Genomic DNA, 16,717 nt, shown 5'->3' on the forward strand with positions numbered 1-16,717 from the left:
TACAGCCCGGTAAGCGCTACCTTTTTAAAAAAGCTTTCTGGAGCCTGTACACATGTGTGTATAAATCCCGCCTCTTTCTGCACACCAAGGGACATACCTCCGTTGTCTACATGCAAATAAAGATAGCGCTACTGCCTATTATATTAGGATAGTGTTGTGCTTGGACTCGATAATAGTACTTGCCAGCCACTTTTAATGCTTCAGTGGCATCTAAACAGAAGTCTGGCTGTGTTTCTCCTTCTGTAATTAACTGATTTGGATGGACACCTCGGAGCTAGTAGAGGCATTTCACTTCAAGCAGTGCCGGAGAATGGCAATCAGAACGAAAAATTCCATCTGGACTACTCTCGAGACAGAGGTATTCAGGAGGTATCATAAGGCCACAGTCGTCTAGCCTTTCATTCACATAATGAACTTCAAAAGCAGCAAAGGCAAATAAATGCCTTAGCACGCGCTTCACACTTTACGCCATACTGTATGGCAGGGATGAAAATTGGCTTAGCTTTAAATATCCTATCCACTAACGATGAGCATTCTGCTGCTCTGAGCTGCAGACGTCTTGGAATATTGAGGCAGGTATTCTACCCTTCCTGTGGAGCAACCATGAATTACAGTCTTTGATGCTGCTTCGAATCCATGGATGCAACTGTAAGTTTCAGCTGTTGTAGCACATTGCGCTGATTTTCTTGGCCATCTGCGATCATACTACACTGGTTGAGTTGGCAAAGATACCTATCCAGCGTTATCTCAAATCCAACCACATTTTATGAAGTATTACTGGCATCAGCTGCTTTTGCGATCGCCTAAAGGAGAAAAAAAGCCTGTGAATAAACTCCCTTTTGTGACCAGAAAAGAAAGGGTCCATTTTATCAGTGAAAACCCCGAGAAAGCGACATAAAGACTGTGCCTGCTTGGAACCTAATTATTGAAGCTGCTTCTGCAATCTGTGAAAGGCATGACTTGCAAAGAGGCAGCTGCAACCCAAACGTTTCAAAAGACAGTCTGAGGTTGTGTTTTTAACAGTTTTACATCGAAGTGTGGTCCGTGACCTCAGAAGTGTAGAAAATTACGGCTCTACAAATGTTCTTCCGTTATGAAGGCTAACAATTATTTCGCATTCAATCTTTTAGAATGAGGCAGCAACCTAGGAACACATCCCAACGTTAAGGGTTAGAATCCCGGCCTCAGCTTCAGATTTTGGGTCGAGGCGAAGAGCGATGCGCCCGTGTGCTGTGCGATGTCAGTAGACGTTAAAGAACTTCAGGTGGTAGAAAATTCCGCATTATTCTACTACGACGTCTCTCATGATATGGGTCGCTTTGGGAAGGTAAACCCCACAAAATCTAAAGGTGTGAACTATAGATAAAAACATGTTATATGTCACAAAGTGAAGACATTTGATAGGTGGATTGTTTATTCAACTGTAGTATTTGCACCTTTAATATTGATGTTAGGTTGCAGAGCATTCTGACGAGAAACGTGAAATTTTGCTTATATAATTTGTTATTAATACACCAGATGCGTCAAATCTTGCCTGTTGTGTTCTAACTTGTCTGGTGAATGTGAAGACTGCCGACATAGTGTATCATTTTTTTTAATGGCCGACTCTTGCATCTTTCTCCTTGTAGCCCGCATTGTTGCTTCTAGAAGGGTACCTGCCTTCTATTTGACTGCTTAAAAAAATTTCCAGCACACACTGATGCGCCCCGCCGGGGTGGTGCAGTGGTAAGACGCCCGACTACTGTGCCGGAGTTCCCGGGATCGAATCCCAGCCTCGGCGGCTGCGTTTCGATGGAGGCGAAACGAAGTGGCGTCCGTGTGCTGTGCGATGTCAGCGCACGTTAAAGATCCCCAGGTGGTCGAAATTACTCTGTAGCCCTCCACTACGGCCTCCTTTCTCTCTATCCACTTTCACTCCCACCTTCATCCCTTCCCTTACGGCGTGGTTCAGGTGTCCACAGAGCAAGTGTGACAGATACTGCGCCTTTCCCTTCCTATGAACCAACCAACCAACCACACTGATGCTCCAACTGCCATCCATTCTCAAGGTCGTCTATAGGAATGCTGTCCATCCTCAAGGAAACACTCTGCTGAGAAGGCACCCAGATCTCCGTTGCAGCTGTCCGGCGGTGGGTAAAAAAGGGCTAAATAAGCAAAGCCTTGAAAACATATTAAGAAATCATTTCTACCTTCCGTGCAGAGTTGTTTTAAACCCGGTTTAACACTGCATCGCATCACAGGTTATTTGAACGAATGAGTATTGGATACACACTGTTATCAGAGAGAACGAGCAACTAATTATTCTAGTTTAGAAATAATGCAGCTACTCAGCACTACTCAGATTACACACCACCTATATTGAATAGGCCCTGGGATGAAGACTTGTCGATGTAGTCCAGAAGGAATTCTCTGCTGCCGAATTGCTTGATCTTTCTAATCAATATTGGCGTTTTAGGGCTTTGCTGCTTAGACGGGCACTCAAGATTAAATCTTATGGCAATAACCAAAGCTGATTCGGCATTTCGTTTTGTGCCTCGGTTCCGTGCTGTTGAGATATCAGAGCATATGTATCCAGCGAAGCCATGTTGCACAGTAATGTAAACTTTCCACAAAAGCGCACCAATATGGCTGCACACACGTTCCTTTCTTGTCATGGAATTGCAGCCGGCAGTCAAGACCTGTCCCGTTGTTCTGACGCAGGCCTAGGCTAGCCAAGGCTTTTTTGTTAATCGCCTGCGATGGCTGCACTTATGCCTTGAGGAACACGTCTTCGCTCAAATGGTAGCAGAGCACTTGCCCTACCCACCCACTCTGCCTAAAATTATACAAGTCCAGGCTCTTGAATGCTTTGGCCTCCCTGTGGACTCAGGCTTTAGTTTTGCTAAGGTAACAAACAATGTGGCCAGTTGTCAGATTTGGTCATAGCGTCGTGTCATCATACTGTTTGTCCACAGGGTTGGGTGGCAGTGGCTGCAGCCATCTTAAACAAAAAAAACACCATGCAGCGCGAACATAGTAAGATCCAAAAGCACAGTACGGCATGCATGGAACGGGCACCATGAACATTTGACAGAGGTGAAAATGAAGACAACATATGGAAGGACACCGATAAAATGTAAGGCATGGTCAAACAAAAAATTAAGCCATTCACGGTAACCTAATTCTGGTTCAAGGTTGATGAGATACAACTAAAACAAAATTCACCTTTTTGGTCAGAGTAGATGTAAGCATGCAAGCAACTCCTACCAATCTCATGGGCATCTGATGTCTGCTTTGGCGCATATCTTCTCTAACTGCACAGCTGAGGTGAGCTCCGAGAAGCGTCCAACCCTATTTTTTACGGCACACTATGAACTAATTAATGATAAGCAAACCGCAATAAAAAATTTTAGCTGACTGATACTAAGTGTATGGTGCCTTTGTATTTATCTGCTTTTCTGTTGCACTTCACTACGTACAAGCTTAGAACCAGGGCACTGCAACGGGGCAGTTGTTTAGGAACCTATGTTTCCGGAGTAGTTCGTTCTGCATATGTAAACCGGCAAAACAGGGCGCTACATAAAAAAGTAGATTACATGCTGTGCCTTGTATTTTCCAAATAAAAACAGCCTTGTTTTGTTCCTTACTGCAATGAAACAATGCATTGGCAAGTTCCACGCTGCTGTACCACCCAGGACCTGGATGAAGGTGACAGCGGCGTAGAGCATTAGTTGTTGCAGCAAGCACTCGGTTAGAACATGGATATTGCGACGCAGCTAATCAGTCCAATTTCGTTGTAGTTGGAGCGGGAGAGGGGAGCAAAAAGAGCAGTAGTGGAGGGCTTTGAAGTAATTCAGACCACCTGAGGATCTTTATCGTGCGCTGACATCGCATAGCACAATGACATGTCTTCGTTTCGCCTCTATCGAATATCGAAACGCAGCTGCCGCGGTCGGAATCGAACCTGGGTACTCCAGCATAGTAGTCGGGCGTCAGCACTGCAACACTGCGGCGGGGCCACTTTAGTTTCGAGTGAAAAAAAGAGTTGAGAAATTCATTTCAACTGCATTATATTGTAGCCGAAGAAGAGAAAGTGCGACTGGTCTGTGAAGAAGACGCCAGTGCGGGCAATCCTTTTCGGTGTTCTGAGGATCCCCGCCGTCGCGCTGGTTCCTGCTGCTGCCTTGCTGACCAGCGGTCAATGTTACTGTCACTTCCTTTAACTAGGGCATGACAATATTCATCTTTGTCCGTGCACATTGCGACATACAGACAGATTAAAATTTTGGCTGGTGGCCTGACAAGTGTTGGTAACATGTTTAGAGAGTATGCTAAGAAGGAGGGGGTAGTTCATATGGATGATATCGTTGACATCAAGAATCATACTGTAATGGTCTAACGTTTTGAAAAAATACTTTAAATGTCCTTAGACGTTATTCCTGCTATTAACCTATGGAGTAAAAAATATTGCGGACTAAAGGCGGTTTTTATAAACACTACTATTAATCAAACAGTTTCGTACTCTAGTCCTCCTGATTCATATTGGGAACTAAGATGAGCACGCACAAGGGGAAATGGGGCGGATAAAGGCGCAGGGCAAGTGCTGGCTTTTCTTTTCCACAATATAGCTAACCTAGGCAACCGTTTTACACTGTTACCTGTTAGAGAACGAGTGGAAATGCAATATAACTGCCATGTAGCTAAGGGATGGCCAACTCTGAATAGAATTATTGTAAGTGTATATAGAGAGAATGCTGAAGTAAAGAAGCCTTTGTTTTGAAGAAATAGCATGTTAGGTTTTCAGACGTTTTAAAGTTAATTGCTTGTTGCTCGTAAAATACATTCAAATATGTTGTAGTTTCTTTTTAGGTATTGAATGACCGAGATAGATATGGCGTTGAAACTAGCTCTTGGTAATCTGTGTATATCAAGGTCAGGCAGCACAGCCATGCATTCAGAGGTTCACATGCCGGGCAGTAGCGGTGGCATCAACAGCGATAAACCAGCGACTTTTTAAGCTAACTTCAAATTACGGGGTGAACCAATGGCCAAGCGTTTCGTGTTCTGTTGATATCACTATTCACTCTGTAGAAGTCCTCTTTACTGTGGCATCATGTGAACTATGCCCCATGCACAAGCGGCCTAAGCCCTCTGCTTTGCCTACAAAAGCGCGGTGCATCGCAGACGTCCTTCACACGCTTGGCAGTAGCGGTGGCTCCAACAGTGATGAACCTACAACTGTATAAATATACGTTCTTGTTACAGGTTAGTTTCCCGCTCTGTTGTGTACCTTCTACATGTCGCTGCCATTGCCTTTGGTGAAACTTCATCGCGAAAACCTTATTTGTGGTTCCTTCTCCACACTCATAGCTATGATCTCTTAAACTGGGAATATACATGGCTTGATTGCTATCAGTTTTTCAATGTGGTGATAAGATGATGGAATGTTCAGAGTGCCGTCAGTACCGCCACCTAAAGAAGTGCATGAGCGTTTGTGATCCATGCATATAAAAAGAAAAACATTACAGTTATTTATAAGCTTGAGGTGTCCAACCTCATCATCATCACCAGCCTGACTATACCCACTGCAGAGCGAAGGCCTCTGCCATATTTCTCCACTTAACCCGGTTCTGTGCTAGCTGCATCCACTTCACCGCAGCGAACTTCTTAACCTCATTCGCCCACCTAAATTTCTGCCGCATCCTGCTACACTTTCCTTCCCTTGAAATCCAGTTTGTTACCCTAAGCGACCATCGGTTATCCTCTCTTCGCACTACATGTCCTGCCCATGCCCATTTCTTCTTCTTAATTTCCACTAGAATGTCGTAACTTGCGTTATTTCTCTCACCCACTCTGCACGCCTCCTATCTCTTAGTGTTACCCCTACTATTTTTCGTTCCATAGCCCTCTCGGTTGTCCTCTACTTAAGTACAACACTCTTAGTTAGCCTCCACATTTCAGCCCCCTAGGTGAGCACAAGTAAGATCCAACTGTTATATACTTTCCTCTAGAGCGATACCGGGTAAGCTGCTAGTCATAATCTGCGAGTGCTTACCTAATGCGCTCCATCCCAATCTTATTCGTCTATTTATTACCTTTTCAAGGTCCGGATCTGCGGTTACTACCTGTCCTAAGTAGACGTATTCGCCTATTACATCCAGTGCTTCGCTACCTGATGTAAACTGCTGTTCCTTCCCGAGCCTGTTTAACATTACCTTAGTCTTCTGCATATTGATTTTAAAGCCTACCTTTCTACTTTTCCTGTCTAGGTCCTCAATCATTACTTGCAGTTCATCCCCCAATTTGTTTAGCCAGGCAAAGTCATCAGCAAATCGCAGGTTACTGATGTATTTTTCATCTACACTTATCCCTAACCGCTCCCAATCCTAGTCTCTGAGTACTTCCTCTAAGCAAGCTGTGAATAGTACTGGAGAGACTGTGTCTCCTTGCCTAACACCTTTCTTTATGGAAATTTTGTTCCTTTCTTTATGCAGAACTATGGTTGTTGTGCAGCCACTATATATATATTCCAGAACTTTCACGTACGCCTCGTCTACCCCCTGATTTCGCAATGCCTGCATCAGCGCCAAGGTTAATCAGTAAGCTGATTGGTCTGTAATCTCCTGCCTGCTTTTTCCCTACCGTGGCATTGAAGTCCCCCATTAGTATAGTATATTGCGTGTTTACTTTTCGCATTGCCGATTCTACTTCTTCGTAGAAGCTTTCAACTGCCTGGTCATCATAACTACATGGTGGTGCATAGGCCTGTACAACCTTCAGTTTATAACGCTTATTAAGCCTAATTACGATGACTGCCAACCCTCTGATTAATACCTACATTACCCGCTATATACTTACTGACAAGGAAACCTACTCCTAGTTGTCGCCTCTCTGGTAAACCTCGATAACACAGTACATGGCCATCCTTCAGTACAGTATATGACTCATTCGGCCTCCTAACCTAACTAAGCCCTATGACATCCCATGCCATTCCCTCTAGTTCAAACAGCACTGCTAAACTAGCTTCACTAGCTACGGCTCTAGCGTTAAACGTTCCCAGGGTCAGTTTCCAATGGCGGCCTGCCCAGCGGAGCCAGGAATTCCTACCACCCCCTGCTGCGTCACAGGTCTGACCGCCGCCGTTGTCAGTTGTTCTGCGGCCGCTGGTGACTGAGGGCAGGGGTTTTATGGAGCCTATCATGAGAGGTTGCGGCCGATTACTGCACCAGGGTGGCCAACTGCTGTTCTGGTGAGGGAGTGCGTTGCCGGAGGTGTTCACCGGCATCAGGTCGCACCCCAAACCTGTTTATGCAATTCCATCAACACGCGGATATATATATTTTTTATATTCGGTGGAGCACAGCATCGGGATTTGAACCACGATCCTGTTGCATGCGAGGTAAATGTTCTACCGCTACGCCACCGCTGCGCCCTGTCGTCCAACATGTCGTTTATCAAAGTTGCGCAGCTATAAAGGGCAGATATCAAGTTCTCCCTCACCTTCCTCGATACAGAAAATTGAATAGATACGTAAAGCGAATGCTGATCCAACAAAAAATGTGGATCACCTTTCATTCTTATCTGTAACTAGCATATAGGTTTTTGTGCAGCACATGTCGGACACATATGATCAGCTACTGCAAATATCGGAAAGGCATGAAAAAGAATCGATGCTATCCTCAAGAGCATCGATGAAATTGAAAAAAAAAGATAACGGAGAGGGAATTCGAAATTCGGAAATTCAACTGTATGATATTGCCACAATGTCGTTACTGGCGCCGTCATGTAGTCAAGCTCGGGGGACTGGACCGCACTGGTCTTCTTCACTTACGGATCTCACTCGCCAGTCTTTTAGCCAACCGTTACTTCTTTTGCCAGAGCTTGTTCGTAACTGCAGATAAACCTGCCTGCATAGTTCTACTAGTATCTTGGAAGAAGGCAGCTGCCTTCTTCCAAGAGATGTGTGACCAACTAGCTCATCGATCAACTCTATTATCCTTCTACTAGCATCTGCGACAATTTTGGTGGAGCTTGCGGGTACATCCCTTGTACGAAGACCCTCTGGTTGCCTCTAACGCCCAGCTACACACCGTGGATATGACAACTGTGCACAAGGAGAGTCATCACTTGAGAAGCTTAGCTCCCGAGTTTGGTCCACTTGTTTGCCCACCGCGAACCATCATTACTACAGGGCAAGCCAGACCATACAGCTTCCCGTGAGTGCCCAGCCACCGCTCTTCCATGCTCCGCGTATGCCCACGCCATTCCGGGCACCACTCCGGTCGCCACTACAATATTTCAGCCTGCTGCTTGGTTTGGTGTTTTGAACACGCGGAGCACTCTGCTACTGCTGCTCTTCAATCACTGAGAACAACGTACCATTTATTTTATGCGGCTGTATCGCGCCCAACGTACGGTTTATGCGCGTTTCAAAAATTACATGCACAATGCGCAGTGAGCACTCTCGCCGTGAGCCACGCCATTCGTACAATTATACAGCAACCCCATCTCCACAACCACTCATTTCTAATCACCACTTTAAATCGCAGTAATACGGAAAGTTGAGCTAGTTGGTACATGATTGCAAATTACGAGCGCTGTGACGAATAACACAAACGAGCGCCTGTCCTTGTCATTACTCTCTCGTTGTTGTTCTCCGTCGCAGCGCTCGTAATTTGCGCTCTTCCAATCACAACAAAGCAGGCGCGGCCAAGCCGAATCCGGGAGTACTCCGGATCGACGCTCGGAGCTTTGGGCCTAGAACCCCACATTTGTCGCAACACATTACTTAGTTCTGCTGGGCAAACAGCCCAGCAGAACGAAGTAATTATTTTACAACAGCGAAAGAGAAATGATAACAACGCTCAGGATGTTATCGGAAGCGCAACGTACTAGATGCCGCAGGCGCAGAAGCAACGGACGCTCTACACTTCTATGACGTAATTCTGTGTTCTCAACGGTAGGGTCCCTCAGCTTCTTTCTCCTCACTGATTGCCTGTCGAGAGTTAAACGGCGATAGTTAGTGAGAGGCGTCTCTGAACGCAACCTAAAGATAACATACAGTCACTAAAGGCAGGAAGTGATTACGGTGAAAACATTTAGTGTTACCATTGCCGTTCTGTCACCTCATAGCTCTGTTCACGGCTGGTTTTGTCGCTATTAAGAATTAAAAACATCACGTGATGCAACCTAAAGTGGAACAATCCCCCCCCCCCCCTCCCAGGAAATATATTGGTAGCTTATTTTATTGTTGCAATTAAATAATTATAATTATACTGAAATTATAAATTAAAAATTATTATTTTGATATAGTTTATTGTTAATTTCATTATTCTATGAAGCCTGCCATCTCACTCCTAGTGTTCTCTTAATGGATTATAGGATATCTCTATGTGGTATGTGAACTTGTATTTTGGCATTACAGGCTGCTGCGGCACATGCATCAGCTCTCCCATTGCCGATGATCCCAACATGGTTTGTACTCAACATTAACTTAATTGATTGTCCATGTTATCGTGCCGCTATCACGTCATGTGTGATGTTTCAAATTAGAGGATGTGTAGCATTTCTGTGATGTAGTGCATTAATTACAATGAGAAAATCGGTATAAACTATGCTGTTTTCAGTTTTTTTCTGTAAAATGTTTTATACTGCCAATGAAACTGCATATTCAGCTGTGAATATGGAAGAGCATTCGGGCAACCGGACTATTCTCTTTCATTTTTCTTTTATTACTGCGCTTCCTACGTGAAAATGTTGAGCAGTGCCGTCTTGAACATGTCCCAGGTAATTAGTGACGTTCCCTGTTTTTCGAACCATATGTGCGCAGCATCCTGTAAGGCTGAAGTATACGTACACGGACCTCGTCACAGGCATCTCTTTTGTTCAACACCGCGAGTAGTTCATAGCTCTCAGTCCAGTCTTCTGGACTTTCACTCAGAAGGCCATGAAAGGCGGGAGGCTCTCCAGTGGTTGTTGCAGCATACCCTGAGTCGCCACTGGGACGACCTGCATGGTAAGCGTGTCTGACAGGCATGATGTGCTGTCCGGTAGGAAGCCGAAATCAGTATTAAGGGCGAGGAGCCGCTCAATGGCGCGGTGCACTGGCCTGTTGTTCGCGCGAACCGGTAAACCGAGGGGTGCATTCACGGTTGTCCGAGGGCGTATGATGCATGGGCCGTATGCAGTACCTCCACCAGATGTCAGGACCTGAGAAGCGGCTCGAGGCTCAAGGGCGTCGACAGCAGCTCCTTGATTCCTGGGCACGGCAGTAACTGAGGAGGCGGCGACACCTCCACCAAGCACACACCTCGAGGGAGAACAAGCGACTTCGCCGTCGGTGCCAGGCTGACACTTCGTCGTCAATGTCAGGCTGCTTCCTGGTTTCGAGGCAGGCACGGGATGATATTCGCTTCTGCTCCTTCTGCTCCTTTCCAAGGCTGTTGAACATTAGCATAGCCTTCTGCATATTATTGCGAAAGCAACACTACTCTAGGTTTCGAGCCTTCACCGTGGCGCGGCGGTAGCCACGTCTTACTCCTGTGACGCTGTGACGTCACACCCACGTGACACTAAGGTGAGAGCTGGCCTACCAACTCAAGCGGTAGACACAGCGCGGCGGTAGCTACGTTTTACCTACGTGACGCTGTGACGTCACACCCCATTTGACACAAAAGCGAGATATCGGCTCCCAACTCAAGAGGTCGGCGTGGTGCAGTCACAGCCGCGGCTCAGTTGGTTGGAGCTGACTCTCATTTCATATGGGACAGTTATATCAGAATAAGCTTGCTAGAACCTTGGCATTCACGTTACCCCTATAGGCCACTAAGGCACGTTTATACGGCTTGGTTAAAGCGGGGCTTGATATATGGGTTGAGGAAGAAGAAAAAGAGGAGAATGCTTGGTCACCCACAGCTAATGCTTTTGCTCAATAATTGGTTCAGCAGCGTTGAACTCTTGTAATTTTTTTATTTTCAAGCCTACCTTCCCGCCTGTACTGTTTAGGTTATCAATCATTATTTGTAGTTCATCTCCTGAGTTACTTGGCAAGTCAGTGGCATCAGCCAATCGCTAATTACTGGAAATTGGTCCTAATCCAAGTATCTGGATAATAACTCTAAACAACCTGTAAATAGTACTGCGGTAGCACTCTCCTTTTCACATCCCAGCCCAAGTGTAAAACCAGTCGCAGCGCAATTATGTCGGCATGAATTATTGGAAAGTTATATCGGATGGATACAACAAAATGATCTCACAGCTAGCTTATTATGATAAAATATTGTTACGTGGCGGCAAGCGATGACAACAGGAGAAAAGAGGACAGAGAGAGAATGCTCGATGGTCGTGAGATGAAGTTTAATGAATGTTTGTGCGGGCCTAGCACGCGCGCTCCTGTCCGCGCCACTTCCCTCTTCTTCCTCCTTCGTCTGTAACGTGACCCGGGGCCACCGAGCGACTGTCCCGTTCGTAGACGAGGAAGTTAATCAACGATGATTCCATGGCATGTTGATGGGCGTGTCTGGATGCTTGAAGAATAGGAAGAAGTAAGAATAGAACGGCTTGCCGGTACGATGTCTGATGCTCTCAACCACCCGTCACTAGAGTACATGGGACCTATGGCTCGAGGTCACATCGGGCAGCTTGGGCAGGGGTTGCGTGTTCGTGTCCATTGGTTCCTTCGGATCATTCGGGTCTTTTGGATTTTTTGTCTTGGTTTTGATTGGTCTGTCTGTTCTCCTTGCATTCATGTCTGGGCTGGAGGCTGTGCGGTGGTAGTTGTTCAGGTCTGGGCTTGAAGGGCTGGGGCTAAGCTGCTCGGCGATCTCCCCGGGGCCTCGGTCGATGGTTCCGGCTTACAAATGGCGTCGATGCTCCTTGGCGATGATGGGGATTACGTACGCCGTACCTTCAACCAAATGTTACGTGGTGGCAAGGGATGATAACACGAGAACAGAGGACAGAGTGAAAATGCTCGATGGTGGTGAGACGACGTTTAATGAATCTGTGTGCGGGCCTAGCGCGCGCGCTCTTGCCCGCGCCACTGCCCTCTTCCTCCTTCATCCGTAAAAATATTTAATGAAATAAATTTCGTGATACCTCAAGATAGGATGGTGTCACTGAAATAATGCCACTCCTCGCTCGTACTGGCGCCTTCGCAACTACGCGCACAGATGCACTTCAAGTTCTTGCAAATGTCCTTCCGCCGCCTACTCATCCAGACCAGTTATGTGCTGAGTTTAAGCTTTTGAAACTCCGGTAACCTATAGTATTCGGTAACTATTACATACAACCCTCCTGAAACACAGCCTGTTTTTAATCTGTGGACTGATCATCCCTCACGGAAGTTTAAATTTCATTTGATTAAACTCGCCTATCAGGAAGCCATGTTCTGTTCTTCATAACACGCATTGCATATCTACAATGATGATTCATTCACATATCACTCCGCGGGCGCTGCTTTCGTTGTGCTTAACTCAACTAAAATATGCCTAGGCAGCACATGCGACCGGCCCGATATTGGGAATCGACCGGGGACGTCAGTTGTACCAGTGGCCCGGCGTTGCCAATGGGCTACTAATAATGGTACAGCCCTGGGATAACATTGACCACTCTCGGGCCAGTGATTGACATTTTTCGCCCATGATTGCAATTCATGGGCTATCAACACGCAATGATGGCTTTACGTATAGAATTGCTTGCCAACATCGTATACAAGCTAATATATGATGGCCAATATTACCAAGCCATCGGCAATATCGTGCCCATATTTAGCGAATCATGGCATGCATTGGTAAATATTTTTCTGCCAGTATATATGGCTCGTCGACTTTGAACATAACTCGGCATTTATTGGTAGATATCACCCGACATCTAAGTGGCTTGCCAACATTGTATGCACTTTCAGTTTGAGTGGCCGATGTTGCCCAACGAGTGGTGGCCACTGGCATACATTGAACATATCTTAGCATGGATTGGTAAATATTGTCCAGCCAGTATTGGCGGCTTGATAACATCGAATATATATTGGCATACATTGGTCAATATCCCCTGCCAGTCGTGACGGCTTGTAACGTTATGTATATCTGCAGATATAACGGTCGACGATGGCCTACAATGGCAAATAAAACCCTGCCAGTATAGCTGGCTTGTCGACATTTACATAGCTTGGCATATATTGTTTAATGTTATCCCACTGACCTTAGTGGCTTCCCAACAATGTATGCTTGTTGGTTCTAGTGGGCAATATTGCCCAAATAGCTGTTGCGACTGGCCAGCATTGCACCTATCATGGCATATATTGGTGAATATTGCAATGCCAGTATTGATTTGCTTGTCAGCATTAAACGTATCTTGGCATACATTGGCCAACACCTTCCCACCAGTCGTCTTGGGTTCCCTGCATTGTATATCTGCAATTACAGTGGTCGATTTTGCCTGACGAAGTGCAATGGCTCGCCATAGTTGCGGTAACAGTGCGGAACGTGGACGGGAGCACGAGATTAGAAGACGACACAATGAGCGGCACTGGAACTTCTGGCCATAGCACAACACGTGGCGCGGGCTCGATCACCGTGTGGCTCTGTTCAAGGCTGGTTTTGAGGCTATTAAAAAATAAAAACACTGCATATTGTAACCTAAAGGGGAATACTCCCCAGGAATGAGATTGGTAGCTTATTGTATTGTTGCGTTAAAAAAATAAACGAAAAAATGAAAACTTGCCATTACAGGATTCGAAGATATGTTTTAATCGCTTATTGCTGAGATAAGCAGTGTCAGTCCATTGCGCTACTGAAGCAACGAATACGGCAAGCTTTTAAACCTGCTATTATTTTTTTTTACAATATTTCCGCTATCTGTCGCCAGGTGACGCTGCTCAGAGGACCCTACCGCAGAGGGAACGGAATCACGCACGGGTGACCAAGCACTCCTCTTTTTCTTTTTCCTCATCATCATCATCATCAGCTTGATTATACCCACTGCAGGGCGAAGGCCTCTCCCATATTTCTCCACTTAACCCGGTTCTGTGCTAGCTGCATCCACTTGACCCCTGCGAACTTCTTAATCTCATCCGCCCACCTAACTTTCTGCCGCCCCCTGCTACGCTTTCCTTCCCTTGGAATCCAGTTTGTTACCCTCAGCGACCATCGGTTATTCTCTCTTCGCACTACATGTCCTGCCCATGCCCATTTCTTCTTCTTAATTTCTACTAGAATGTCGGTAACTTGAGTTATTTCTTTTTCCTTAACCCATATATAAAGCCCCGCTTTAACCAAGCCGAGTAAACGTACCTTAGTGGCCTATAGGGGTAACGTGAATACCAAGGTTCTAGCAAGCTGATTGTGATATAACCATCCCATGTGAAACGAGAGGCAGCTCCAACCAACTGAGCCGCGGCTGTGACGGCGCCACGCCCACCTCTTGAGTTGGGAGCCGATATCTCGTTTTTGTGTCAAATGGGGAGTGACGTCACAGCGTCACGTAGGTAAAACGTAGCTACCGCCGCGCTGTGTCGACCGCTTGAGTTGGTAGGCCAGCCCAGTCACGTGGGTGTGACGTCACAGCGTCACGTGGGTAAGACGCGGCTACCGCCGCGCCACGCTGAAGGCTCGAAACCTAGAGTAGTGTTGCTTTCGCAATAATAGGCAGAAGGCTATGCTATTGCTCGACAGCCTTAGAAAGGAGCAGAAATTCACTATAGGTAGCCAAGCACTGGAAGTGGTAAGCGAATATCATCCCGTGCCTGCCTCGAAGCCAGGAAGCAGCCTGACATTGACGACGAAGTGTCAGCCCGGCACCGACGGCGAAGTCGCTTGTTCTCCCTCGAGGTGTGTGCTTGGTGGAGGTGTCGCCGCCTCCTCAGTTACTGCCGTGCCCAGGAATCAAGGAGCTCCTGTCGACGCCCTTGAGCCTCGTGCCGCTTCTCAGGCCCTGATATCTGGTGGAGGTACTGGATACGGCCCATGCATCATACGCCCTCGGACAACCGTGAACGCACCCTTCGGTTTACCGGTTCGCGCGAACAACAGGCCAGTGCACCGCGCCATTGAGCGGCTCCTCGCCCATAATACTGATCTCGGCTTCCTACCGGACAGCACATCATGCCTGTCAGACACGCTTACCATGCAGGTCGTCCCAGTGGAGACTCAGGGTCTCTCCCTGAACAACCACTGGAGAGCCTCGCGCCTTTCATGGCCTTCTGAGTGAAAGTCCAGAAGACTGGATTGAGAGCTATGAACTACTCGCGGTGTTGAACAAAAGGGATGCCTGTGACTGGAGTGAGAGCTATGAACTACTTGCGGTGTTGAACAAAAGGGATGCCTGTGACGAGGTCCGCTGCGTATACTTCAGCCTTACAGGATGCTGCGCACATATGGTTCGAAAAACAGGGAACGTCACTAATTACCTGGGACATGTTCAAGACGGAACTGCTCAACACTTTCACGTAGGAAGCGCAGTAATACAAGAAAAATGGAAGAAAATAGTCCGGTTGCCCGAATGCTCTTCCATATTCACAACTGAATGCTATGCAGTTTCATTGGCAGTAGAAAACATTTTACAGAAAAGAATTGAAAACAGCATAGTTTATACTGATTTTCTCAGTGTAATTAATGCACTACATCACAGAAATGCTACACAACCTCTAATTGGAAACATCATACATGACGTGATAGCTGCACGATAACATGGAGAATCAATTAAGTTAATGTTGAGTACAAACCATGTTGGGATCATCGTCAATGAGATAGCTGATGCATGTGCCGCAGCAGCCTGTAATGCCAAAATACAAGTTCACATACCACAAAGACATATCCTAAAATCCATTAAGAGAACACTAGGAGTGAGATGGCAGGCTTCATGGAATAATGAAATTAACAATAAACTACATCTAAATGATAATTTCTAGTTTATAATTTCAGTATAATTATAAGTTTTTTAATGGAAACAATAAAATAAGCTACCAATATCTTTCCTGAGGGGGGGATTGTCCCACTTTAGGTAGCATCACGTGATGTTTTTAATTTTTAATAGCAACAAAACCAGCCGTGAACAGAGCCATGAGGTGACAGAACGACAATGGGAACACTAATTATTTTCACCGTAATCACTTCCTGCCTTTAGTGACTGTGTGTTATCTTTAGGTTGCGTTCAGAGACACCTCTCACTAACTATCGCCGTTTAACTCGCGACAGGCAACCAGTAAGGAGAAAGAAGCTGAGGTACCCTACCGTTGAGAAGACGGAATTACGTCATAGGAGTGTAGAGCGTCCGTGGCTTCTGCTCCTGCGGCATCTAGTGCGTTGCGCTTCCGATAACATCCTGAGCGTTGTTATCATTTCTCTTTCGCTGTTGTAAAATAATTACTTGGTTCTGCTGGGCTGTTTGCCCCGCAGAACGAAGTAATGTGTTGCGACAGATGTGGGGTTCTAGGCCCAAAGCTCTGAGCTTCGATCCGGAGTACTCCCGGATTCGAGTTTGGCCGCGCCTGATTTGTTGTGATTGGAAGAGCGCAAATTACGAGCACTGCGACGGAGAACAACAACGAGAGAGTAATGACAAGGACAGGCGCTCGTTGTTGTTATCCGTCGCAGCGCTCGTAATTTGCAATCATGTACCAACTAGCTCAACTTTCCGTATTACTGCGATTTGAAGAGGCGATTAGGAATGAGTGGTTGTGGATATGGGGTTGCTGTATAATTGTACGAATGGCGTGGCTCACGGCGAGAGTGCTCACTGCGCA

This window comes from Amblyomma maculatum, chromosome 3 (assembly GCF_055883805.1).
Source record: "Amblyomma maculatum isolate TAMU_Amacu chromosome 3, ASM5588380v1, whole genome shotgun sequence".
NCBI classification, from domain to species: Eukaryota; Metazoa; Arthropoda; class Arachnida; order Ixodida; family Ixodidae; genus Amblyomma; species Amblyomma maculatum.